A 27474-nucleotide genomic window follows, 5' to 3' on the forward strand; every position below is an offset into this window, starting at 1 on the left:
CTAGAGTGTTTAAATTTTAGGCCTATGCGCGGTTGAGGCATAGCTCCCGCGCCTTGCAAATAATACCTTTAAATCCAATACAAAAAACATTTTTTGCCACTTTGCACCAGGGTTTAAAGCTCTTTTACAAATGAGATAAATTTGGGTATTTCCTACTCACAATCGTTTTCTATTTAAACGTCCTTGTGCTGTGGCTACCAAAAACCTCTGTAAATTATGCTTTTGGAAGCTTATAACTATTAGAAAAGAAAGGAAACAGTATTGAGATAAAATTAGTTTGATTGCCCTTCCCCTTCCTAGTAGGTGATATAAGTAGGCATTTTTTGCGATTTGAAGTGAAGCAGCTCTATAAATTATTGTGAATCTATGTGTGTGCTGTTTCGGAAAACATATATTCAAAATACAGCTTACGATTTAGCTTAAAATATAATTGTTGTCAGATCAGTCCGAGATTGTACGCAAGTTTAAAAGTACAAAAACACATAACAAGTAAATTACAGCTCTTATATTCTGTACAAAATCGGACTAATGATTTGACTGTCATCATCTAAATAATAATTTTATTATAGTTTTATTTATACTTATGAACTTAATTATTCTAGTTTTAATATGATTTAGTTGAAAAACGATTTAGGATTACTTTAATATGACTTAATGGCGATTACACAACAGCTTTACTAACTTTATATATACTATGCTCCAAGAGGTCTCTAGGGGCAATTTAGAGAAGGGAAGGGGATTAGTCGACCCTTTTTTGGTTAGGGGGTAATTTTTCTATTGTGATTTCTTTTGTGAGGGTGACCTACGAGAAGATACATTGTAAAGTAGAACCATATTAATTCAGCGGTTAGCAAGATCCAATGTTACTTTTGTAAGAAAGTAATAGTTATTTCTCGTATCGTATTATAAACGGCTTTCCGCGGATATAGAATGTACAATTATAAGATTAAAACTAGTTTTTTTAGCCCCGAGTTTTAATCTTATGATTGTACATTTCTATATTCGTAGAAAACTGGATATAATACGATGCTAGACATAGTTTTTTCGTATGGATGAGAACCGGTTTCTATCCACCGGATTCGAATGAATACGAGAATAGTTATTTCTCGCATCGTATTATAAACGGCTTTCCGCGGATATAGAATGTACAATTATAAGACTAAAACACCTCGGGGCTAAAAAAACTAGTTTTAATCTTATGATTGTACATTTCTATATTCTATAAAGCTGGATATAATACGATGCTAGACATAGTTTTTTCGTATGGATGAGAACCGGTTACTATCCACCGGATTCGAATGAATACGAGAAAATAAATTATCTCATTTAGGTGTGCTCGGACAACCTTTTCTGAAGTATAATAATTTAAAAGGCGTACAAAATTGTAAATTCTAGAAATATCAATCTACTTAATAGACAAACGCCCTTAATACCCATAGTAAATGTTTAGGGGATTTATAGAAATGTGTTTTTTCGAATCAGCCAAGCAAACAACAGCAAATAATTTCTAGCATAAACTAAATCTTTACTTTGACTCTTATAGTTAAACACCACCTGTATTTTTTTGGGGGGGAGGGAGTAAATTGACAGTAAATTATCATTTTTAATTCGTTTGCTAAAAATGGTATTAAATTATTATTTCCTAATCATTAAACTTTTGGCACTTAAAAAAATTGTATTTAATCATATATCATTTAGTTTCCAAACTTTTACGCCAATACCTTTAGACTACTGAAGGAGCAATTTTGTTTATAGTAATTGTTAATCGTCCATTGTCTTATCCCTTAAGATTAAGATATTCTTGATTAGTTTTTAGATTTTTAACCGACAATTTTATTCTTTAGATTGAAGGGGTAATTTTGTTTACCATCAATTTAACGTCGATTGTCCTATCCACTGAGATTCTCTGTTTTCTGGAGCACTTTGTAATTATGCCAACTTTGGGGGAAACGATGGTACACCTTTAGATAAAGTATGTAATCAGATGGAAAGGAGATATATAAGAAAAACAAATAACATTGCACTGTTTTTTTATTAGAAAGGGAGATGACATTGTAAGATATTTTGGGTATAGTCCCTTTCGTGGCAACGCCCCTTAAGGGCCGAATTGTCGTATTTTTAAAATGGCTTTTAATAGGTTATTTTAGGTTAGGATAGGTTATATTGGGTTAGGTGATAGCCCCGCAGGGTTACAGGCAAAATAATTGGTCTGTAAGCCCGCTTTTATTAAGTTTTTCACCCTAGTTATTTTTAATATAATTTTTACATAAGAATGTTGGGCAATTTCCCCTATTTTCCAAGTGGCCACCTTCTGATATTGACTCCTATGCTCCCACCCACATTTTAACTTATTTTCACATAATGTCATAAAAGTAAAGTTATTCCATGGGGTTATAAGAGTGATATATCGTGGGTGAAGGTACCCTCCCCTAAATGGTTTTAAACGGTTACTGAATCTATAAGAAGCATTATTATTAAAGGAGAACCATATCGATTCATCGGTTAGTAAGTTTCTTCGGTACAACATACAGACGAACACAGTAAAAGTGTCGGACTGATTATGACGTAAAAAAACAAATTAGCCAATGAGAGGCCACTATAAATTTTACCATTGGTCAATAATGGCCTCTCATTGGCTAATTTTTTTTGTTACTTCATAATCAGTCCGACACTTTTACTGTGTTCCATACAGACATACATCTTGTTACTTTTTTGTATAAAGTTGTCAACATAAACCATTAAAATTTGATGTTGAAATAAAAAAAAACATCCTATATTGATAGGGAAGGTGGGGGGGGGGGGGGGTGAGTTTTCCATTAGAATTTAAAGCAACAAAAGTTACAATTTGTACATAAAAAGATTTGATCAATACATTTATATAATCTTTTTTACATTTCATTGGCTGTGTCATAAACGTAGCCAATAGACACTTAGATAAAATTTAACAAAAAAAGAATTAAACTCTAAAAGTGTTATTTTGTTCTAAATCAGAACCAGATAAATGGGGGGGGGGGGAGGGGTTTAAAACCTACATATTTTTGGTTTGAAATGTTGAATATGAAGATATTAGAATAAAACACTAGAGGGGGATGGGGTTGTATAACTGTATGTCCCAATCCCAAGGGCCTTGTGCCGATTATCATTTGGGTCTTTGAAAATCAACCAATAGTGTCGGGAATATTAATATAGCCAAGTAGCAGAAAACAATTTACTACCAGACGAAAAAGGTCCGGATATACATCTATACTATAGATCTGTTATTAAGACAAGAGTTTAAGACAAAAGTCTAACCCCCCAAAGTATAAAAATAGATTTTGTCCAATTTTGTTTTTATTGAGGTTTCCATGTATCCCTGGTTTACTTGACATATCTATCTGATCAACATTTCAAATACAATATCAGCAGCAGAGACATAGACAAATATATTAAAAATAGTTCAATAATGTATTCTTAACAGGGAGGAAGGGGACATTGGACTGTAAATTAAACTGGTTCCCAAACCCTTTTATAACGCCGTTATCTTTTTCGTTGACTCAAAAATTTAATTAATTTAATTTCATTGGTTGACTCTAAACTATTTAGTAATTTCCAAAGTACTAAACTTAAAGTCTTTATCTTCAGGAGGGTTATTTTGTTAAATTTTCATCAAATCCACATAATTTCTGCTGGAATAAAACCAGTTCTGACACTTAACTAATCGATTTTCATTTTCCTAAACTTCTAAAAACGTTTTTAATAGTTTCTATTGGGAAAATTCTTTTAGAGATGCAACTACTCCAGAAATATGTTCTTGATAGCTTATTTCAAATGTTCAATTCTTACCATCGTAAAAAATGTCAGCAATATCCCTAGAATTACAAGCGGACCCCACAAACCACCCTCCCCTCTTCTCTTATTTTAAATTCAAGGTTTTTTAAATACATATTTTAGTTTTTGTTAGGTTAATTAGGACAAAAAGATTCCCAAAGGGGTATAAAAAAACAAGTAGAAAATTAAAAAAATAAAAAGGGATTGTTGGGAATATTTTTGATTCCCAACGCAATAAAAGGGATGTTATTAAATGTTCTATAAGATTAAAATCAATATCTCAATAGACATTTTTATATTGAATTGTTACTCAACTTTTTTATTAGCGCAGATACTTTACAGCTAGGATATATCTATACGTCCATCCGTTTTATCAGTTTATCAGGCATTCATGCAAGTAAGGATAATTTTAGGTTTTTCTAAAATTATTTGAAAGATTAAAATGTATTTGTTTGCTAGCCCGAGTGCTGCACTTCTTATGGTCAGTATGGCCCTTGTTTTGGAGCAACGCTAAGAGAAGCGTTATTCTACAGTCTAATACATTGTGTATAGTAGACTGGCCCAAAAAAACATGAATTTTTAAATCTTTACCATATCAATTTGCGGTTACCTTGAAGTTGTTACCGGCTCAAATGTAGACCTTTAAGTGAAAACTAGACCTCTCTACAATGAAAATTGATCTCGAAATTTCAATCTTAAGCTTTTTATCAAAAACTTCATATTTTCATGATTTTAACAAGAAATGATTAAAGAACTGCCAACCTAAAATAATGTAACAAGAGTTTAAATATGAAGCAATTATAAAAAGTAGGCAAAACCGCCATTCCTGCCGAATAATTCCGAAAAAACGTCTAAAAACATTGTTTTATTTAAATTGATAATTTGTGTAAGAAATTGAACTAAAACAGTAGCTATTAGTCTTATGAGAAGAGAAATGATGAAAAACTTTAAAAAATATACATTTTAAAGACATAAAATAGGAAAAAGTGTTTTAATAAATTTCATGGCTCAACAGACATTGTCGCCAATAAAGAGACAATTTACTAAAATAAAAAATTAAATGAAGGTAAGAAATATGCAATATACTTATTCTCATATTCAACTTTTAAAAAAAGCATACTAATAAAAAAATTAATATTGCAAAAAATAATTTGATTGTTTTTTATTAAACCAGGAATAAAGAGTAAGGCTTATCTTTAATTATTTTTCTTCAATAATTTTGCAGTATGAATTAGCTTTCCCAAATTATTGTAATTGTACAAAATAATTTTTTATACATACTTTCTTTCTTGATATGTTTATTCCTGGTGATTTTAATATTTTATTTCAATGTTTGTAAACAAACAGACAGAAAATTTGATGTTTTGCTTTATATCTGGTGTAAGGCATTCTTAATTTGGGGAAGTAAAGGTGAAAATAAATATGCATTTGACGAGATAGCGATAGATTTTTTCCTAAAATCAATTATAGGGCTAAAATCTACAAACAATACATAACTTATTTTTACATTCCGCACATTGAAAAGCGATTTAGACCTTAATTTGGGCCACACTAGACTGTATAGAGTAACACTACACCATAACTCTAATACATTGTTTATGGAGCAACGCTACTCTATAACTCTAATACCATGTATATGGATCAACGCTACACTGTAAGTCTAATACCTTGTTTAAGGAGCAACACTACTCCATAACTCTAATACCATGTTTATGGAGCAACGCTACTCTATAACTCTAATACCATGTTTATGGAGCAACGCTACTCTATAACTCTAATACCTTGTTTATGGAGCAACACTGCTCCATAACTCTAATACCATGTTTATGGAGCAACGCTACTCTATAAGTCTAATGCATTGTTATGGAGCAACACTACTCCATAACTCTAATACCTTGTTTAAGGAGCAACACTACTCCATAACTCTAATACCATGTTTATGGAGCAACGCTACTCTATAAGTCTAATGCATAGAGCAATAATACCCTATAGCCTGATGCAAGATATATGACAATCGGTTTACTTATAATCACTCCAATCCAAATCTCCCAAATCTAATTTATCGTCCATTTTATTATCAAGGTCAGCATTTCTACTGGATCTTTTCAGCATATGCCTAATTTATGCAGGAATCCCTACAATATAAGTAAGGATGAAAACTTTCTTTAAGATTTAGCCCAAATTATATTTATGAATTTATATAGATAAAATGTTTAATTATTGAGAATAATTAAGGAATAAATCTAATTTTAAAAGTGCATTTTAACCTGATTTCAACATATCGAAGATCAACTTTCAAAAAGTTTTAATTAAAAATCCAATAAAAAACATGCTAATTTTCATTCATAAATGTGTTCTTTTCTCTCAAAATTTTAGAAAGAAACTCAGCAGTTCATGAAATCAAATTAATGTTTGGGGAAGCTTAGCTATCTATGATCTATATAACTATATTATGATAAAAATAAAAATTAAAGACCTAGCTGTGCATTGTAAGGAGTTTCGCCTGTCATAGGCCAAGTCATTCCACCAACTCTAATTTTATATGTCGTACATTTGACAACAGGTATAGGAACACTTTTGAACGTCTTTAGTTATCACACGGTGTTGGGAAGAGATTCGAACATATTACCTTCCAGACAACGAGCAGACTCGCAATGTGTTACGTCATGCACATTCGCTGGTTATTTCTAAAGATGATGCTATAAATACGCGAAGGTAGATACACACCGACAAAAGGACAATAAAAAAACAGAGCAAAGAGTTTACTTTTAATAAAATAGAATGTAGTAAAATATATGCAAAATATTCATAAAAATAGATTCATATTTGAAAGGTGTGGATTTTAATATAAACAAGGATGACATTGACAAAATCCATAAAGAGCGAAACTCATAAATATTAAAAATTACTGAATTTATAAGAAACAAGGAAACAAATGGACGAAGTTAGGCAAGGTTAATTAGCTGGTTTAAACTAATAAAGTTTTAAATAATAAATTCAAATTTATCATAATGATACACCAAGGGGGGGGGGGATTCTTTATTATCACTGGGGATGTACATCAATTTATCGTCCACTTGGCTAAATTATGTGGGTATTTCAGGAGGGGCGTATACCCAGGTCAATGGGGGAGGTAAAGGGGTGTAGGGGATGGATAATACCCCTACACCACCCATCTGTTTGCCTCTGCAGTCGATAGCATAAAGAAATAATCACCAAAAATAAGCCGACCATCTTTAATTACGTATTCCTAAAATTACTGCCAGACAAATAGACTGACAGACATTGTGTATTTCAGAGTAGCTTCGCTACAAAAAAAATTTAAATGAAATCAACATATGGTGGGCTATGGTTCAAATGTATAAATCAGGGATCTTAAGGGATAAGATGATAAACATTCCCAATGATGAATATGATAAATCAAAATACCCCTTCTGAAGATTGAAATATTTTATTTCAAAAGATTGGACACTAATAGTTTGTTGAAACCAAAGCTTTTGTGCCAACGAATTAGATTTAGTTTAAGACTAGTGATAAACTTTGGGTACCAGTGTAATTTCCCGCCCAATGTCCCCTCACTCCTTGATATTAAATAAAACAAAGACAATTATTTTCATAAGTAGTGCAGCAATATCAACAGTAAAGATATGAAACTTTTTTAAATGAATAGTGATACAATAAATAATTTAAATCTAAAGAAGGTGTAATAATAATAATTTTGGCTATATATAAATTTATCGTCTATTAATATCTCTTAAGATCACTAAAAATAAAGTAGTTGTTTTATGGCGGTAGAGACGGAAATGGGAAGTACTGTAAGTAGTTGCACACCTTTGTTAATATTATTAAAATTCAGCATATAGTATAAAATATAATGAAAACATACATACTATATGTATTAATATCATCAGGGAGATAAGGGATATCAGACTTTAGATTCTACTAATTCTATAAGTTGCAACTTTATGGATAACTAAAATATGTCTAAAATTCAGCCATGTGACGTCATAAAAATGAGGGAGATGAGAGGAGAAGTGGGAAAGAAAGCCCCTAAAAAAGAGAAGATAATCCCTCATTTGTATGACGTCATATGGCTGATTTTTTAGACACTTTGTAAAGTTATCCATAAGTTTTATAAACATTAGACATGTTCTTTCTTTTGTTGGCTTATTTTTAGAATCTTGATTTGCTAGTACAAAAACTAGCAGTCTTAGAAGATTCAACCAACAGTTTATGGGGCAATTTTGTATATTTTAAGATATGCGTAAATTGATACATCATCCATTGTCTTATCCCTGAATTGTATATCATAGAACAGAGGTGGAATCTTTAAAAAAATTCGCCCCACTAATCGCTTAGTGGGGCAAAATTGTTTTCGTGAAAAATCCTCCAAATTCACATAAAAGATCTAAAAAAAATTAAATAAAATCCTATGTTAATAACCCTTCTATGATTTTGTTTATTTTTTGTAGATTTTTTATGTATTTTTGGTGGATTAAGTGGGGCATTTTTTTTTAAGAATCCACCTCTGTTGTTTATTTATTTAATAATAATTAAAACCGCTAGAAAAACCCAGTAACTTTAGTACATATGGTTTTGCATAAGACAATTTCTTTCTTTCTTCTAATACTAATGTGTGATAATTTTGATTTTTAAGATACAAATTATTCAGACTAACCAGAGTAAAATTAGCTGCATGATACAATTTTAGAAAATGTTGGATTGACCACTGTATTCCAATCACGGATAAAAGGGATGGGAAATTGGAAAAAAATATTTCTTTCCCGCGTTTATTTTTAAACCTCAACAAATTATTCCCTAAGGAATTTCTTGAATTTGTGCTAAACCTAAACATAAAACAGAAGATAAATTAGTGTTTTTCCCAATGCGCATAGTCAGCAGAAGAACCCCTCCTCATTATTTTAAAAACAAAATGAAAATAAGAAGAGGGGGGGAAGTTTTTTTGCTTTATGGCTGACCTCTAAGAAGCCTATACCTTCGGCGCCCTAACCATGCGGGACAGCCCTGTTCCTAATATAACCAAACCGGAGGTAAAACTGTAACACACGAACAATACCCTCCCCTTTACTTCCAATTTTTTAAAAAACAAGGTGGTGGGGAGTTCTTTGCTCGAAGGCCATTTAACCCTTACAGATCGGGCCCCTATTCCCACCTTAATAGATCGGGGGGGGGGGGGGGTCATATTGACCCCCCCCTCTATCTCGGCTTCTGTTACAGATAAGGACGTAAATTTTTTCTGGTGGTTCATGTGTATTTTTAGAGAAAATTACTTTTTCTAGTCATAGCGATCAGGCCGCTCCTTAGCCGCTTTTTAGCGGCCAGCCGCTAAATTTTAAAACAGCTGTAGAGCGGCCAATTTTGCAGCTAGGATGACCAAATTTTAGAACGAACTTTTATTTTTCATAACAAAAAAATTACTTATTCTGATCATCGCCAAAAAACGGCAAATAACGGAAACCGCCTTTTTCGGCGGTTACGGCGGTAAAACGGAGGTTGGCGGCGCCAATTAATATTTTTATCTGTTAATTATTGCTCAAGGATTTACCAAAAAAATTTATAGGGTTCTAGCTGTAATAGAAGCCACGATATTCATGATATATGTCTGTAGTAAAAGCCGGACAAAATTCGGTCATAAAGTCGGTCAGGGTGCGGTCAAACGGTCATAACACCACTTTTCTCATTCACCAAAAAAATTTTAGGTTTCTACCTTATATACAAAGTCATAATGTAGAAATTAAGATTTATTTAGAATTTTTTTTTTAATTTTGGTGCTAACCAACCGACTTTGACCGGACACCACGACCGACACAGACCAGATATCCTAATAAAATCAACTTTTGCCGACGTATAATTACTAAACTTAAAAAGTCATGAAGTCACAACTCTCTATCTTACCTACAAAAAAAATGACATTGAAAAAATAGAGGGGGGGGAGGTCAACATGACCTCCCCCCCCCCGATCTGTAAGGGTTAAGGAAAACTACCGTTAATACTAAAAATTAACGAGAATTCTATATAAGTAACACTTCAAGTACTTCAATTACCACGTAAAACTATTCTAATCCCCAATGATTACAAACGAAAATATAAATTTTCTTGGGTTGCCCATCCCTTTCACCCCATATTGTAATCAATTATTCAGTATACTGCCTTTTCTATAACCCCCATAAATCCTTCTAGATGTGTTTTTCATACCAGTCATAAAGGGTTAAGGAAATTCGTAGTGTCGTCGGCTTCCTGTCAGCAAGGTGTCGGGTTCGAGTCCCAACAACTCTCTGTCATTCGAGAGACGTGAAAAATAATTGTACTGCTGCTATATCAGGCGCATGGTAGAAATAGTAAGAGTAAATGAAAAGGTAGAATCCACTACAATTAGACTTAAAAGTTAAAAACTATCAAACGCCATATTGAAAGATTCCCTGTTAAAAAGATCCCAATCGGTCCAGTGGTTAGTAAGTAATATCTTATACAGAGAGACAGAATATTCGTAACTAGTTATCGCTTTATCCCTGAGTTTTACCCTAGCTCCCTTTACTACTTTAATACATTAAATATTACATACTCACACACACACACACACACCAATTCTACTCTTGGTAATACTTTTTAGCAGAGTAGAAACTAGGGAAGGGACATTGGACTTTAAATTATACTAGTACCCAAAGTATTATAAACACGTTTTCTATTTAGTTGGCCCAAAACATTTGGGACTCTTATAAAACCTTTATCACGTTTTATGTTTTAGGGCAAATTTTCTTTGGGGGGCGGGAAAGTATTTATGTACAAAAATTAATTTAAATTAAACACTGTTAAGATTAAATTACTTGTTTATAGATGTTTAATCAGAAGCTAGTTTTTGAATTAATAATTGGAGAATATCTCTGTAAAACCTTAAATAATCAAGTTTTAAAGCCTATAAGACAATATAGATAAATTGATGGACATCCCAATTGATTTAATAAAACTTAAAAGTACCCAAAGTTTTAACGCCTATGAAAGATTGATCGTGTTTAAAATTATTTACATTCTTCGAATATTTATTTTAAACGTAATGGAAGATCTTTAGAAAAATAATCTGTAATTAATCCCTTTCATAAATTTAGTTTCATTTAAAGATAGGCCTCTGATAAATAATAAACAATCTGTCTATTCTGAGTTTTTTTTGTTTATATCAATCTTCACTCTTTTTTTTTTACAAATATTTACTATTTCATAACAAAATAAAATAAGAAAAAAACAAGCATAGTTTTAAAAACGTAAACATACAATCTTTAAAAAAAGACACAAAAACAGTATGAACTATTTGATGCAGGCCCTACTTTTGAAAGTTTGAAAATGACATCTTGACTTTAACAAAACAGTTGTATAACAAAAATTTCAATTATTATAATATAACAATTATTTGATTACGATTGTGTGTACATTCTACTATTATAATTCAATGCTAAATTTAACTTGTTTTTGACAATTTCATTTTTTTTGAGAATTAATCAAAATATACACTATGCCCCACTTAAGATGTAGCCAGATCCTAAAATCAAATGCTCATTGCCTATTTACCCCTAAACCATAAACAGTTTTAAAGTAGATGGCAGACAACTCCCAACCAGCCACCCCCTTCCCTCTAGGGGCGATATCACTGATATGAAATATAGATGTATAAAGTACAAACAAAGTGTAAACTAAATTTTCTTGTAATTAATTTTATTAGTTTAAAAAATTAGTTTGCCCTACTTTATACCTCCTTCATCTTCTCAAATAAAATATAGATGTTCCTACGACGCAGCAAATATTGTGTTTAGTAGAGTGGCTATTCTTAAATAAAAGTGTATGAAGGTATATCACGTAACATTCTCTAGCTTAAAAATATCTTGTTTTTTTTTCTTTCTTTTTCTCTAACCTCTCTTTATATCTCCTTTTTTAGGGTGGGAGGGAGCAATAAGCTTCTCAACTCATAAACAATAGAATTAATACGAATCTTATCTGAAAAACATACAAAGTTCCCCTAACAAGTACCAATCATTATTAGGATATACTTATACTATTAAAGTAAAAAATATAAAGATGGAAGTGGTTAAATAACTATATGTCCCTACCCTATAGACCCAGTGCCGACTTTCAACTGGGTCTTTGAATATTAGCCAATAGCGTTGGGAATATAACCACAAGTCGCTACAAAAGGACAGAAAGCAGACGTAAATGGTTCCCAACACTGGATCAATGGAGTTGTCTGGGTTATACATCTATACTTATACATTTATTCTTATGGTTATCTTTAGAGGGATAAATTAAAGGAGGTTAATTTGCAGTATGGCTCGGATACGTTCAAGAAGTTGATTCAAGTCTAGAATTGGCTGAAAATTAAAATCCAAAACTTGGATGATTTAGGCTAATTTAGGGCCTGATTTTGTACAGAAGCATTAAGTACCATTTGGGGTTTTCAAGAGTTTTACAAATTTTATCTTCTAAAATATACGTAAAGAGATTTAAAAATAAAACAATCATTAGAAGCAATATTTTATTGGTATTTGCTCTTGTACTCTTTAATGTACTCTCTCGGTACACTAGGTGTCTGTAATCCAAATTTGGAGCAATCAGCTGGAGAGGTACAGAGATATTGTAATGGAGTATGATCAAGGAGGGATGGTGCTTTTGGTACTTTTTAAATCTTGATTAGTTGATACAAATTAGCAGTATCCTAACTTTTCTTCCAATAATTTATTTAGCGAAAGGGGTGAATTTGTTTATCAGAATTTAGTGTTTTTATCTTTATATTTTCCTTTGAACCAACTTACCAAATAATTTAAATTAAAATTGGATAAAATCTAGAATATCCTATTTGTATGATGTATCTTTAAATCTTAGATTATAAGCAAAGTTTCAAGGTTCTAGAGAGGGAATTTTATTGGAATAAAGATAACAGAAAACATACAATCGCACTTAAACCACGCAATAGACAAACAACTCTTTAATTATGCGACCTTTTTCTGTCTTTCCAAACTGATTATGAAAATTGTAAATGGCTCCCGTAACAAAATGCGTTTTTTTTTCTTTTTACTATTTCTGCAGACTAAAGGTTTTTTTTAATGGTGATATTAACTTCTGCTGGCGCATTTGTAATACAGTGTTATTCAGCTGATACCAACAACAAAATTAATTCAGAAAAAATCACGAAACCTATACGTGATTTTCAGCTGTCGTTGGGGGGGCAAAACTTAATAGACTTGACGACCTTTAAATCTGCCCCCTAATTATCATTTTATATTTTTTTCGCTTGTTGGCCATACCTTATTCCTGAGCATTATTAGACTTACCTACAATAAAAGAAAACATATTAGATTGATTTTTATTTACAAAGGTTTATCTACCAAAAGATGAGTTTATTTGAGTGCACAGAGTTTTGCCGGGGGGAGGGGGGGTGGATCTTGTTGTGGTGAAAATGTGGGGAAGGGTTACCTTCCAAATTTCAATTTTAAGGGGGTTATTGACAAGGGGTGTATGATTATGTCTGTCTGTTTGTCTGACTGACAATATATACATTCTATGTATCTGATGGCTCTGATTGTAAATTTAGACATGTTTTTAAGGATAGCTAATATCTATCCCTGCCCTAAAAGGATCAAGACAAAGTTTTCGTGAAAAAATATTTGCAAACATTTGAAATTATGCAACATTGCATAGTTTCCAAGATTTTGTCAACATAGCTGAAAGAAGGAACACTGTACTGTAAATCGAACTTTTATCCAAAGTTTAAAACTGTTGTGACTTTTTTTATTGATTCTTGATCGGGTTGTTCAAATCTCAATTTTTCCAAACTTTTCATTAATTCAGATCCACAGAATGGGTAATTTTGTTTATCATAATTTGTAATATTGTTTTATCATCCATTGTCTTATGCCTTAAAATTATTTATACAATACGATCTCATAAACATCTACACTTAGAAGTTAAGATTAGCCGGAAAAGCTTGATATAGGTCCAGTTTTATGCAATTTAAGAAAGATATGACAAAAGGAAAATAGCCCACTTTTTGGGTAATTCACAACCCACCTAAACAATTTTTTTTTAAAGATTATTTAAAATCTGTCATAAACAAAACTGATATCTTTGTTTGATAACTTATAATTTTGCTTAAAAAGCAAATTTGTGGATTTTTATATGTAGTACAATACAGCTACATACTTGTTTCTTAAAAATTGCAGCGGTATTGCAAAATTACATTTTACCCAATTTATACAGAACTAAGGAATTCTTAAAAAATGCATTTACTTTTTTCAAATAAAGACTGATGAAACGTTTTGTGAATTATAGGGGTACTCCTTTACTCGAAACTTCTCTATAGATCGATTTGTATATCTGTCTATATTATTATGGAGAGAATATGATTTTACTCGGCTGCTATAGAAGAATCTAAAAATTTAAATGTTGTAGCTCATAATTTAAATTAATTGTCACAAGACTCAGAAAGGGATAAAACATTGGGCTGTTAATTACACTAGTCCCCAAAGTTTTATTATAACGTTTTCTTATTGGTTGACTTAAAAATTTGGGGACTTGTCATTAAATTATAATTTGTTAGTTTTTTTAAGTTGATTGTACAAACGTTTCAACCACTGATTGTAATTTACAGAAGGGGGAACTTTGTGTATCCTCATTAGGGATGTAAGTTCATTTTTCTGCCATTGTCTTATCCTTTTAGATCCCTGCTCATTAATGGATCTTCTTTAACCTATTCAACATATCCCTAAAACATAGCGGATGGGTGGTTTACACTTTAAGCTAGAGGCGAGGATCTATCAGTTAAGTGAAAGAACAAATAAAAGATTAAAAGAAATTGTGTTTACTTTTCTTCCTTTAATATATCATTGTCATCATACGAGAAATTTAAGCAAAGCTGTTTAAAGTCAAGTCATTTCTCATGCTATTCTCTTTTACTATCCATGCTCTTTCCCTTTCCTATGCGTGCTCATTCTCTTCCCTATTTATGATCTTACCCTTCCCTATCCATGCTCTTCCCCTTCCCTTCCATTCTCCTGTAACTGATCTACACTAAACCTTCACTTTTCTGCAAGTATAGACATTAATTTAGAGTTGCTACGCTAGATGAATCGAGTCAAATTATGAGTAATAATAATTCTTTAGAACAGTTTTCTAAAATGTATTGGTACAAAAATGCATAATATTTATTTATAGCAGCGTATTATAGACAGCTTTCCGTGGATATAAAATAAAAAAACATAAGATTAAAGCCAGTTTTCTAAGCTAATTTATTATTCTCATTTTAATATTTGTGGAAAATTGTTGTTTCATAAACTATTCATTTATCATTAATGTTGTCATCCTTCTTTTGTTGTTTAATTGTTGTCTACCTTTTCTGTGGTTGTAAGGTACCAACACTTATTTTGCTAATACTCAGATTCTTAAGAACAAATAAACGCCCCCGCATATATTTAAAACTGGGTGACAGAAAATAATGAAGACGGAAAATGTACAAGGACAAATAACCATTAAAATAATTATAATATGAAGTATTAAGGTTTTTTGTCTGAAGCTTCAGATTTAGGAAATTGCAGGTCCGAATTTGACATTTCAGATTTTTTTCTGATATTTATTGCCATCCCTAGAAGCTAGGGCATAGCCACTAGTCTTTTATAACTCATTGAAATTAAGATTATCTAAATACTGAGTAAAACGGCGTTTAAACCAGGGAGGAGATGACACTTGACTGGTGCCCAATGTATTCAAAAACACGTTTTCTCATTCGTTGCCCTCAAAAACAAAAGAAAATTTTCTTAAATATTGATTGGTTGGTAGAAAATAGTATAGTCACAACTTTTCTTCTAATAATTTTATCAACATATGTGGTAATTTTTGTTTATCATTGCACTGTACATAAGTTTATCGACCATTTTCTTAACCTCTAACATCCTGTAGATTATTATGAATTTGCGTTAGAACTCATCTATGAATGAGTCATCAAGGTTTTAAAATCTCCGGTCAATGCCGGTTAATTTAATAGAACGCCATTTCTACCCCTAATTTTTAAAACTTTCCATAATTTTTAAACATTAATATTTGCAGAAATGGTATTTATTATTTGTTGTCTTATTCCTTAATCGCTGGATTTTCTAAACCAAAATTATTACTCAGTCTTTTTCGTCATACTTAATGGATTTTATCAACGAAGTTGCTATACAGTTGGCTTTGTTTGTATAATATCGGTTGCGTCCTTTGCATCTAGGCACTCTCTATTTAAAGGGTGAAAATAGTGCAGAAAAATGGCCTAAAATTTTTCTTCATTTATTTTCGTTGAAAACTGTCTGTAATACGATACGAGAAATCAGAGGAAACCTGTATTTTCAATATTTAATTGACTTATCCATATATCCTTGTTAATAGGGTTAATAATTAATTTACATGTATACACTTTTTACAAAAAATACACGTTTTCTAGATATTTATAAATTTGATGATTTTTGATAGTATCCACGAAATTGCTATTAAGACCTTACAAAAGCCCCCCCCCCCCCCACTCCAATTTATCATTTCATTATGAACCTAGAGGAGACTTAAACCAAGGGATCTTCAGAGATAAAACAATGGACAATGGATAAATTGCTATACATCCACACTGATGATAAACAAAAGTAGTGTAGCAGCGTTGTATATTGCAATTCGTGTTAAAAAAGTTTGGATACTACTAGTTTAAACAATCAAAAGTTGAGCCATTGAATAGGTTATACAACTTTGGATACCAATGTATTCTATTTGCCCCTACCTCCCTGCTTAAACCTTAGGTGACATACCCTAGCTAAATAAGTAGAATTGGTGCGTCACTAGAGATTGAAAAGATACTGCCCGTGTATTTTCTTTCTGTGAATAATGGACAGGGAAAAAGTTTTCAAAGATGTCTGTCTTTGTGTCTATCTGTAGCAAAGGATCTCTCTAACCGCTGAACCGATTTGACACTCCTTTACTTTCAAGACTCCTATATGTCCTAGGAATGTTTATATTTATACTAGCCGCTAGTATTATATAATCCAGTTTGGCTCAAAATCAATTTTATTTTATCCTGGATTAGAACCAGGTCTGAGCCACACTCAAAAATCTAAATATTTTCTCGTATTACTGAGAATTTTACAAATATAACAAAACACAATCTTAGAATTAATCCCTTTTTTATATTAATCTAGGACGTCGACCCCTTATATCCAATAAAACTGGAATTGGCCAAATGATTTTTTTTTACTATCCGTAGAAAGTTGCCTATAATACGAAACGCCAGAAAACACACATACAGAAAGTCATCCAACTACTTTTATCAGATGAAAACATTCTCTGTCTCAAAAAATCAAATTTTGTTGAATTTAAATTTAAAATCTGCATACTATCAAAATTGACACTCCAAACTAATTATAGAAAATTTATACACAAAAAAAGGTTGATATCCAAATTTAACTGTGAATCAATTTTAGTAGTGAAGCCTCTATATAAGTAAGTTGGTCGGTAGTCGTCTCTAATGAAGTTGCTTGCTGCGACTGCTTATTGTTAAAATAAAAACTGCTCAGATGAATGTTTTTTTGATAAAAAAATGGAAAACCAGTTGAAGTTCGTAATCCAGGAGACGCAGCTTTTTATTTTGTTTTCATGTTTTGGCAGCTAATTGGGAGCACTATAAACAAGGATGACAACATCTATAAGTAGCAAAGAACAAAAATCATAGAATGGACAAACGGAAAAAGTGATTTGTAAACAGATGTTTAGTTCTTATAAGATAGAAAGAGGAAGAATGTGCAAAAATAGAAAATCACTTAACCTTTAACAATAAGATTTATAGATTTTTAAGCATGAACAACAGACAGACGGACAAAACTATGTATAGACTAAATATGCATCATATGTCATAGGAATCTTCATAAATATATTTCATCCGTCTATATCACCATCTCCTATATTGTCATAGACTGACTTAAAGACAGACAAAGTTAACTATAGAGTTACTCCGCTAGTAAAAAATACTTTGAAAGGGTAATTTATCTTTTTTTCTCGTATTCATTCGAATCCGGTGGATAGGAACCGGTTCTCATCCATACCAAAAAACTATATCTAGCATCGTATTATATCCAGCTCTCTACGAATATAAAAATGTACAATCATAAGATTAAAACCAGTTTTTTTAGCCTTCGGCACCTCGGGGCTAAAAAAATGGTTTTAATCTTATAATTGTACATTCTATATCCGCTTAAAGCCGTTTATAATACGATGCGAGAAATAACTATTCTTAAATTTATTAATTAAATCATTAATCTAAAAATAACCCAAATTAATTTATGAAAAAAACTTTTTTAATACGCCTTTAATGTAAAGATAGAGAATCTAAGCGACCGCTTTTAAAATAAGGTAAAAAAGCCCCAACCAACACATGATGAAAAAAAGTTAATTTTTGTTATCATTAAATTAGAATCTTAATAATACTAAAAACATCCCGGGATCAACAATGGACATATCAATCGGTTCAGCGGTTTGCAAGATCTGAATGGACAAACAAATAAATTTTACTATTTCAGATAATTCTAGCTGATACGCCCCTAGAAGTTCCTATTGGTTTTTGAAAGATGGGGAGGGGTGTTAGGTGTTATTTAGAAAAAATAAAGAAAAAAATTGTAGCGGGACAAAGTGTCTCAAAAATCAGCCATGTGACGTTATAAAAGTACAAAAAAAATTGGGGAGTTGCATTATTTCAGAAGCAATTTCTCTTAAGAGGGTAGAGTAACCTTCACCAAAAAAGTATTATTTTTAAGAATTGGGGCGCCACTAGCCTGCCTGGGTTAATGGTTATTTCATCTTGTATGCAATTTTACTTTGAAGGGTAAGTGTAGGTAAACTTTGTTTGCATACCAACATTTAAAGGTACACTCATTCATTTTATTTAAAGCAGCAAAGTTACTTTATAATTGAAAGTCTGTTCGTCTGTATTTTCGTCTCTAATGCAAAATCGTCTCTTGCAACCCCTCTCTCTGTCTGTCTGTCTGTCTCTTTCTCTCTCTGTCACTCTCTGTCTCTCTCTGTAACTCTCTGTCACTCTCTGTCTCTCTCTGTCTCTCTCTGTCTCTCTCTGTCACTCTCTGTCACTCTCTGTCACTCTCTGTCACTCTCTGTCTCTCTCTGTCTATCTCTCTGTCTGTTTGTCTGTCTGTCTGTCTCTCAAACATCCTGTTAATTTAGTATAATGTATAAAAACTAAGTATAAGAGTGTGCTTGCTGTAAGTATGCCCTTAACCTAACTTAAACAGTCACATGGATATATTTTCTACAAGTTTTATTATAAATATTATGTAATCTTTGTGTATTATCATAGAGTGATTAAAAAAGCTTATTTAAACTTGTTGTTTATAGTTGTCCAATACACAGTAGTTTATCCTTTAATTTTAACAAATTATCCGTTGGTTGATAAATAAAAACTCATAATGCAGTGTTCTGGAGCCGGAGCCGGAGCCGGAGCCGGGAGCCGGGAGCAGCAACATTTTTGGTGGAGCCGGAGCCGGATCCGGAGCCGTATTTTTCGTTAAAAACGGCTCCGGCTCCGGACTAGCTAAAAATGATTTTTTAAAGTAATATTATAATTTGGCAACGGTCTATTTCCATATAATAAACTGAAAAACTATTGTTACTTAACAAATAGACACACATCCTTCTACTTTTATATAGCTTTAATCAAATAAAAGCAAAATATTTTATATTATTTATTTTATTTCATCAAATTCAATAATGAAAAAAAATTGATATATTAATTTTAAGGTAGGAGCCGGAGCCGGAGCTGGAGCCGGAGCCGGAGCCGGGAGCCGTATTTCAAAATACGGCTCCGCGGAGCCGGAGCCGGAGCCGGAGCCGCATCAAAATTATACGGCTCCGGCACACTGTCATAATGATTAAATGATAAATGTCTTGATGATTAACTTCTAAGTAAAATGTTATAATTGGTGACACTACGTTGATACAATCTCAGCATATATGCCTATCTCAATTGACTTTTAAGTTAATTCGTTTATGTCAACTTATAAAATAATAATGAATGAGAAATGGTCAAAACTGACATATTATCGAGCCAATGCCTTTAAAAAGTGTTGTTTTAACATAATCACCAAAGTTTTACATGAAAAATTTATTGGATAATAATGTTAACATAAAATTATTTAATATCTATCCATCTCCTAGTCATTTAGCTACAATATACTATGTAGAAAATTTAAAACTTTATTCAACCTAAACGGAATACAAACAAAATAAAATTTAATTTTTTTAATTGTTGGAAGAAGGGAAAATTTTATGCATTTTCTTAAAAAAAGCAATATTAACAATAGGGGACATAAACACAAGATATGATAAATGAAAATCACAAAACTTTTTCATAAAAATATGTTTTCTGCAGCTTGACCGACAGTTCGATGGACCAAGTAAGTTGTAAAATTCATTCTATTTTTTCATTTCTATTTCCTTAGAGCGTTACGGACTAACGTCCAGCCAAAGCGAATTATAAAGTATATTCACTACTAATAGAGTAAATAAACAACTAGTAAATGCAAATTAAATGCAAAAAGCCAGGAATTTGGAAAATATAACAAGAATGGTAGATAAATAAGTAGGAATATCATAATATCCATGTGTTCCACAATTTTCAGAGAAGCTTCAAATCAGCGCAACGGGTCTGAACAAAAAGTTTTTAAAAGTCCCCCCCCCCTTCAACATTTGTAAAATAAATTTAAATTAAGGGAGGTGATAAGTTTATTGTTTTTTTATTGCTTTATGTCAGGTAAGGTTAGGTTAAATTAGGTACTCTGTAGCCCCCGAAATATTAGGTATAGAAGAAAAAAACTACACCACCCATATTTTCATTTTATTTTATAAATAAGGAGGGTGGGGGGGGGGGGGGGGTCAGTACTCTATAGGTACTTTGAAGTAAAGCACTAAAAATGGAAAAGTATAAAATTAGAATAGATCGACAGTTAGAAATTAACGCTGGAGGTAATTTAATCCGAATTGCATTTATATTACTGGTGCTAATTAGGTTTATAGAAGGATACAGACAGTAACATAGTGAAACAGATTAATACCTGTCATCTAAAGGGAGAGGACAATGGCCGATAAATTGATGTATTTCCCCAATCATTATACACAAAATTACCCCTTCTTAAGATTACAATTTGTGGTTGAAACGTTTGAACGCTCAACTTAACTAACCAACCAATCAAAATTAACTAAAATTCCCTTAAGTTGTTTAGCCAACGAATTAGAAAACGTTAAGACTTTGGGGACTAGTGCAATGAACAGCCATTTTCCCATCTCTCTCTGGATTAATACACTGATGTAAGGGACAGACAGTCATACCCAATAACAGACCCCTAATTTGATGGATAGATGGATATAACAGGATAGATAGACAAACAGAAAGACAGATAGATAAAAAAAGAGAATAATTCTAATTGCACAAGATTAAATAAAGATAGATAGATATACATATTAATATAGGTAGAGGGAATTAACATAAATAAGATAAAGATAATGCAATAATAGTTATTTCTCGCATCGTATTATAAACGGCTTTCCGCGGATATAGAATGTACAATTATGAGATTAAAAAAAGTTTTTATAGCCCCGAGGTGCCGAAGGCACCGGCTAAAAAAACTGGTTTTAATCTTATGATTGTACATTTTTATATTCGTAGAAAGCCGGATATAATACGATGCTAGACATAGTTTTTTCGTATGGATGAGAACCGGTTCCTATCCACCGGTTTCGAATGAATACGAGAAATAATATAATACATAATTAGGTCGACATATTTATATACAAACTAACAGACAGACACAAATATAACTATATAGATAGACAGACAGACAGGTAGATAGATAGATAGAGGGAATTAACCCGAATTGCACAAGTTAAAGGTGCAAATTAGGTTAATCCTTTAGGTAGAAGCGAGAATTATATCTCTGTTTAATGGTTGGTAAATTGACAGGTTTTAGCATAAGATGTCAGGAAATCTAAAGAGATAACCCAATGGCCGATAAATTCAATTAGATATCAATTAGTGGTTGAAAGATTTGAACAATCAACTTAATGAATAAACCAATCAAAATTCACTAAGGTCACCAAGTTGCAAAGCCAACGAATAAGAAAACGTTACTATAAAAGTTTGGGGACTAGTATAATAAACATCCCATTATCACCTCTCTCTCTGATCATTATTTCATCCTTACTCAACCTTTAGTTAAAAGTCCATGTATACGAGGATAGCTTGAAACACCAAGTTACTCAACTTTCTGTTAAATTAGATATTTTATTTTTACATTATTTCACTTGAAGTATAAGTTTTAGCCTAAAATATATTGCCTGTATCATTGATTTATATCGACTATATAGTAGGGTGGGTTCATATCGGAATTAGACAAAGCGGGGATATGCAACAGATAAAATTAACCTTAAAAACATTTCTGACCGAAAAAGAATTTTAAAAAATTGAGTTTTAGAACACGACCACTTAAAAATATAATTCATTACTTATTAGTATGCAAAGACGACATTCAAATTTTTTTTTTGAATCAGAACTATGGCTTCATGGTGCTCCCTGGAAAGGCCTTGAGGAGCTGAATCAGGAACTTTTGTCCGTTTCAAAATATCTCGTTCCTAGCCTTAGAAATCACTAAAAAACCAAAAAATTTTAAGGTTTATTGAGAATTGTCCAATTTATAGAGGTTTTTTAGATTTTCTCAGGCTAGGAACGAGATTTTTTGAAACGGACAAAAGTTCCTGACTCAGCTCCTCAAGGCATTTCCAGGGAGCACCATGAAGCCATAGTTCTGATTCAATAAATTTTTGACTCCCATTTACAAATAGCTATACAATTGAATGTCTGGTCGTCAGCGGTTTTAAGACTTAGGATAAATTTTAAATCATCCAGAGGTGTATTATATCTATATAAATTGAGTGCAGATCCCCGCTTTGGCCTCAGAAAAAAAATGTCCAAAATCGACCCACCCTACTATATAGTATTAAAAAGTGGCCATGGCTGACCTACAGACAAATATAAAGAAAGAAATACAGACAAACAAACAGACAGATATACAGACAGTCATATATACAAAGAGACAGTTTATAAGCAAACAGACAAACATACAGCGAGATACGGAAAGTGGCATGTGTGACGTCATAAAAATTCATATAAAAGGAAGGATGAGAGGAGAAGTGGTAAAGGAAACCCAAAAAAAGAGATGGATTTAGTAGATATATTTTTATGACGTCAAATATAAAACTTTTCATATCTTTAACAGACAGGGATATTGAAGAAGTGTGTGGGAAGCCAAGGTTTATAGAATACAGACACCATGGAAACTGTCCCAATTTTGTATAACTTTTGCGGAACATGTTCCAGTTACGTCATATTTTTCTTTCCCGAAAAAGGGAGGGGGGAAAGAAAAAAAAGGGAAGGGGGGAAGAAAAAAGAGATGGGAGAAAAGGGGGTTTTCCCCATCTCTTTTGAAGAGATTTTCTTCCCCCCTTCTCTTTTTCGGGAAAGAAAAATATGACGTAACTGGAACATGTTCCGCAAAAGTTATACAAAATTGGGACAGTTTCCATGGTGTCTAGAATACACTATGCATGTAAAAAATTTCCTACCTAAGGTTTTAATTCTTTCCATATTGTTGAAAAATTTCTTCAGATCTGAAACAGATTTTAACTATTAATTTTCTGCTAATCTAAATTTCTCTATGAGCTACGGGCGCAGCCGTTTAAGACCCATGTAAAAAGTTAATCAAAGAGCAGCTTCATTGGATTACAAAAAAATCCCTTTCCATAACATAAATTGTTTTCGTTCAATAGTAAAGTATTATGGATCAAGTAAGTTTGCGAGTGCAGAAATAAAAATATTAAACACATCAAAACAAAATTTCTAACAGTAGGGAGTGGGGGATGTGGCATAGGACTGCAAATTGCCTCCCAAAAATTTATAACCACGATCTCTTCTTCAAAGAGGATATTTATTTTGGTTGTAAAATGATCATTAGAAATTTTATAAATACGTTTGTAATAACAGCCGACTTAATCTGTTAAGTTGTCTATCTTCTATAACAGACAGCAAACCTCATTTCGAGCAGAGGTAAGAGCTTTTTTGGGCTTTTTTTACATCTTTTTGAAATAGCCCAAAACCTGACTAGAATCAAAACATACCATGCACATAAGCAAGGGCATGAACTGCCATCATCTTTAGAGATCATAAATAGCAAACATACTGACAGACACACATCCAACTACCTTAATATAGGATTAAAGCATTTAATCTGACCAATGTTATAACCCTAAACTGTACTTAATCCTATTATAGGTCTATTTCTTATTGGATGACAACACATAATAATTTCCTGTTTCATACAATATGTCCGCTTGCATAGATATTTACTTGGGGGGTGTGGGGGGAGGGGGTTATTTACATATAAAAGTAAATCACTCTCAATTTCTCTTTTTAGGAAGGATGCTAGTCAAAGGAAGGAGATTTTGGACTTTAAATGATACTTATACCCAAAGTTTAATAAATATTTTATCTCAATTTATTAGATCTTGATTGTTTGGTAAACGAGCTTCATCATAATTGGAGGGGGGAGGGTGACTATTAAAAAAACCCTGCTAAATGCGACTACAAAGGACCGATTATACCTAGTCGATAAAAAATAATTTTACACATATTTTTAGCAAAATCTACCTGTTAAAACCGTAGCCAAAATTCTTAGAACAAATACTAAATGCATTTTCTCAAAAACAGTGTTTATAAAAAATATTAATATTGGTCAAATTTATAGCAAAGTACGTTCAAGTTTTGAGCTTAATAATATTCCACATATACTAGGAAAAATTTCAAGAGGCGTGTGGAATTGGATATCCCTAAAAAATAATGGGGTTGTACACAGGGATCTTAAGGGATAAGACAATGAACAATAAATTGATACAGAATGATGAAAAACATCAATATCACAATTTAATAAAAGTAACCAAAGTTTTCAAAATAATTCATTTATATACCCTAAAAGTCTCCTATTTCATATTCCAAGCTTTATTTGCAGAGAGGGAGTAGACATTTGGTTGTTTATAACATTAGTACATTAGTTTCATAATAGCGCTTCTTTATCGTTGCAGGTTCAACAACTTTGGGGACTATTATTGAATTTTGTTGGTTGGTTGGTTCATTAAGTTGAGTGTCCTAATGTTTCAACCACTCATTATAATGTATAGAAGGGGTAATTCTGTGGATCAACATTTATTGGGGTATACATCAATTTATCGGCCATAGTCTTATACCTTTAGATCCTTATATCCTTAATGCTACATAAAATCAAAACATAACAGAATTTAGTTTCTACAGTTTCTGTAATCTACTTTAGCTTTTTACTTTATGAATTTAGTTATCTTGGGTGAACACTTTGACAAACTAAAACTAAGGAAAGAAGAAAACTATGTCATAATTTTATTGTCCAGTTTCAGTAGAGAGGGAGGGAATTTAGACTGTGAATTATACTGGTACCCAAAGTTTTATAACCAAATTATCTTTTTCAATAGCTTAAAAACTTTGGAGACTATTGAATTATGATTTGCTTGATTCCCAAATATTTAAACAAATGATTTTGATCCACAGAAGGGGTAATTTTGTTTATCATCATTGGGGATAAACTTAAACTTTTTCCATACATTAAGATTCCTGAGTTTTAGAAAGGTTTTGCTATTGGAAAATCTTATATCTATCAATATTCCTAAATACAAAAGAAGCAAATTGCTAACATGTGCCCAGTAAAATTTCAAAAACGGCTGGACCGATCGTTCAATGATTCTCTTAAAAGCTTGGTTTTAGTGGTTTCTAATGTATAACATTTTTATCATAAAGAACATTTTCAAATATAATAACTTCCTTAATTTCGATTTTATTCTTTCAGTTGGTTCAATACAACTTTGCTTTTTAGGTAAGCGGTAGCTGGTGCCTTATAATCCTATTATGTAAAATGGTAAGGTTTTTCAGTCTGTTCTTTAGTATACTGCTAAAGACTGAATCGATAAAATTACTTGTATGTTTTTAGCTATTCCTTACATTAAAGTAAATATGCCGTCGCTAGGGACTAGTGATGCAGCCACTAGTACATCATAATTCAATCCTTTCTTTTCGTGTAATTACATTAAATCTTTTCCTCGTATTTTATTTTTATATTCATAACAGTAAAACATAAGATATTTAAGCCAAAGAATTAATTGTGCTACTTCAAAACCGAATAGATATAGGAATCACTTTTAATTAGGATGTAAAGGTGTTAAAACAATGTAATGCAAAATATTAAACCATAGTTTTGTTTCTGCTGTTTAGGGAGGTTATGTACCACACCCCTTCCAAAACTCTGTAAATTTAAGCCAGCGAATGAGAAAACATGTTTAATTTACAGTTTAATTTACATTTCAATGTCCAAATTATTATTTAGAATACAAAAAGATCTACATTAATAATAGGTAATATAAAGAAACTTCATTTGCCTATCCTATTATATGTCAGTAAATCACTAAATTTCAAGTTTACGTTCGATAACATTATTATTCCGACGTGATTATAAACAATCATGTCAGACATACTAGCGTAGAACCCTAATTTTAAGTGACTGCTTACTACAACACAAAAATCATTATTTGAATTTAGCTATTTTCAAAAATCTTTTTTTAAAATTTTGAGTGAATATTAAATAATTCATTTAAATGGTTTAATTGATTAATTAAACACAAAAGCAATTAATATTACAAAGTGTTTAATTCATGTACAATATCAGTTTAGGTTAAACTAACCCCACAGGGGTCTAGGTAGGCATAGGAAACAAAATTATTTAAATTATTTTTTTAATAAGGGCTTTTTTGGTTTTTAGGTTTTAGAACTTCAGATTTAAATCTTTTAAAAATTATTGATGTATTTAATAAGATAAAGTAAATTTATTCTACAATTAATGTTCTGTTTTTAAGTGTAAATAATTATACCGAGCTTAATTTCAAAAGGAAGAAAAACTGTTTTTGACATTTCAATATGAACTTAAATAGAGTTTGTACTTTTGGTTAGATGGTAAATTTTTAGATGTTGAAATGGGAAAGCAATGAAAAAATAATTATTTTCCACTGACCTATCACTGCAATTCTCTCATTGTTTGTTTTTTAAGAATAAATTAGCTTGCAAGCATTACCCAGAAAAATTTAAAAGCAATATGTCGAATTCAAATTAACAAGAATTTTTTAAACATTTACAATTCAGAGATTGTGCAGTAGAAATTAAACCTTTAACCACAAAATTTTCTAATCAATAACAATTGAAATGGGCATATCTAAGCCCGTAAAAGGCGCAACGTGTAATCATACACAGATATAACTTGCAGTCATGGTTTGTGTAATCAAATAATAGGGTTTCTGTAAAAATGATGTTATAGGACACACTGAAGAACATAAATCAAACTTTTAATTTTTTTAATAAATTGATAAAAAAGGTTTGTGGGTAGGTTTTTTTTTACATTTTTTATGCCTGAGCTGGATCTTTAAATCATTTTAGTGGTGAGCCAGATCAGGGTGCGCCGAATTTCAGCC

General features: G+C 31.8%; 1 protein-coding gene across 4 annotated transcripts in view; it reads right to left on the reverse strand.

Moving 5' to 3' along the window:
- The window catches only part of dop (microtubule-associated serine/threonine (MAST) protein kinase dop), a 256094-nt gene extending 232512 nt beyond the window's left edge, over nt 1-23582 (reverse strand). For all 4 annotated transcript variants that reach the window (XM_080158449.1, XM_080158448.1, XM_080158447.1 and 1 more), the window contains exon 1: nt 23503-23582. The gene's annotated coding sequence lies outside the window, so the exon portion shown is untranslated. The remainder of the gene's footprint in view (nt 1-23502) is intronic.
- Nucleotides 23583-27474: the final 3892 nt, after the last annotated feature.

Source organism: Acartia tonsa, chromosome 4, assembly GCF_053477335.1.
Source record: "Acartia tonsa isolate MP-2025a chromosome 4, ASM5347733v1, whole genome shotgun sequence".
Taxonomy (NCBI): domain Eukaryota; kingdom Metazoa; phylum Arthropoda; class Copepoda; order Calanoida; family Acartiidae; genus Acartia; species Acartia tonsa.